Here is a 2237-nt window from a genome sequence, read left to right as displayed (position 1 = left end):
GCACTAACTTTTTTTTTTTTTTTTTTTTTTACAGGCACCAGGTGTGCTTGCATGTGGTGGCGGAATAAATATGGTCTTGCCTACATTATAGGACTTGGCACCATTGTCATTCCAGTAATGAAGAGTCCCCATTTCCTGTGCTGCAACAGACCCTAGGAAAAGTCACACCAGGCACAAGCTATGTATTTATGGAAGGGGGGACGATTTAAAGTTATAGCGTCCTCAGTGGAAAAATTTCCCATAGGCCTGAACACAGAGAAGACCTAGCTTTAATGCTGATAGTGTCTCTTTAGCAGCTGATGATCTAGTGAATCTTCCAGGAGTGGACAGGTAGAAACCACCTGCCGCAGGCAGGAAGCATGGGACATATAAATATATTGTACTGACTGCAACAACTTGAATTAATAGCAAAGCTGTTGAAGGAAGAGGGATAATAAAGATACAATGTAGCAAACCAGGGGCAAATGCAGGCTTGCCTATTCTGGAAGAGAGGTCTAGGCTACGGCTTAAAGGCAATGGAGGTTTTAGACATAAGCAGACACCGATGTTCTAGTCTCCCTGCAATAATTACAACTGCCCAAGGCAGGGTGGGAGGGAAAAAAGATCACCAGAAATTGGAAACCTCATAGGAAGTTGCAGCTATGGGGAGCTGGACTGGGCCCTCAAACGCATTAGCTCTTGCAGAGCCACGCAAGACAAGAGCGCGTGACATCTCTTCTGGAGGAACCTAGAAGTCACCAGATTACACAGCCTGACTAGCTGGAGGGCTGAGCACAGTAGGGTCATGCAAAACAGCTGATTTCTCACCCAACTGGGAGAGCTGGCAGAGAAAGGCAGGGGCTGTCCAGATGGGAGGGAAAGACAGGATCTTTGTCAATGCCTGCCGGATTCTGTGCGTCCACAACCACAGCTGTGCCTGGATGAGCACACTGTGGAAATCCCCAGAATAAAGTGACCATCCTAAGGCAAAGAGCACGTCCGAAGACATGTAGGCTGACCACGGTCACTGCCTCCCAACTCCCTTCCAAGCAGAGGCTGGGCAAAATGGCAGCACCTGAAGAAGGTGGAGAGAGGTTTGCTCAGAACAGGCCTCAGAATTAAGCGCCCAAAGAGAAAGATGGATCCAAGTCGTTAAGCCGCAACACAAGGGAAGGGAGATCCAACAGCCAACATATTTCCAGAGTGCGAGCAGACCAGCGTGAGACCCGCAGACAGTCGGGCTACTGCCAGTTTAAAGCCAAGCCTGCTCATCACTCCCAAACTTGTGGCATCTCATCAGCTCGGGAGAACAAAATAAGTTGCAGAAATACAACGGCCTGCTTCATCCCACCGCTTTCTCCCTTGTAAATGCAAACTCTGAGCAATGCATCACGTGTGCCGGTCTCTAGCCGGGTTTCCAGATACTTCCCCGAGTCATTCTTACCAAGTCAGCGGGCTTGCATGGCCGGCCAAAGTGCTGAGTAATGGAGCCATTTGTGTCTTGATTAAGCAACCAGGACTCATAGTGGAAATCTCTTTTGTTAGACCAACAGGATTTTTGTAATGGCATTCACGCACAAGCCAGCCTTAAAGCAAAGCTGTGCTCCAGGGGCTTGGTGCAGCCTGGGGACCCAGCATGACCCAAGAGCTCTTGGAGCATCCATACAAAGCGAAACCAGGCCTGCAGTGAAGGCGGTTCGACGGCCAGAGCACTTTGCCATCAATAAGGAAACCCAGCGTAAGCATCTGTACCCCTATCCTGCCTCTGCGACGTAGGCGGTACCTCCGAATCGTACCATTATTCACCTCCTGCTTCTTGCTAGGAATCTCCCTCCTTCGAGCAGGCAGAGCCCCATTTAGTCAGGCCAGAGGAACCACTGCACTTGGGTACTGCCAGCTCCAAATCATGTCTCCACTGTCCCGCCAGCCTTGGTGACAAAAACCCCAAGCTACCAGCCTAATCCCAAGTCATCCAGACAAACTCAGGCCCCCTCCTCCCACGCCATGCCAGGCAATACCGGGTGGGTCCCAGCCGCCCTCAGAGGTGTGACTGCAAACAGCACAGGCCAGGGAGCCGGGGGGCAGCCCCGGGCCCATACACACCCGCTGACTGGTACCAGGCTCGCCAGCTTAACGCCGGACCCAGCGGCCGACAAGAGCCGCAGGCCCACGGCCCATGCACCGCGACAGGGCGCCCGGGCGCCCCGAGGGGCTGGGGCCCGTCGCCCTGCACCAGCTGGAGGCAGCCGCGGCCGGCG

Source organism: Gavialis gangeticus, unplaced genomic scaffold (genome assembly GCF_001723915.1).
Source record: "Gavialis gangeticus isolate Ggan-Ray unplaced genomic scaffold, GavGan_comp1, whole genome shotgun sequence".
Classification (NCBI taxonomy): domain Eukaryota; kingdom Metazoa; phylum Chordata; order Crocodylia; family Gavialidae; genus Gavialis; species Gavialis gangeticus.
The sequence above is the reverse complement of the archived record's forward strand: the minus strand, read 5'-3'. Positions refer to the sequence as shown.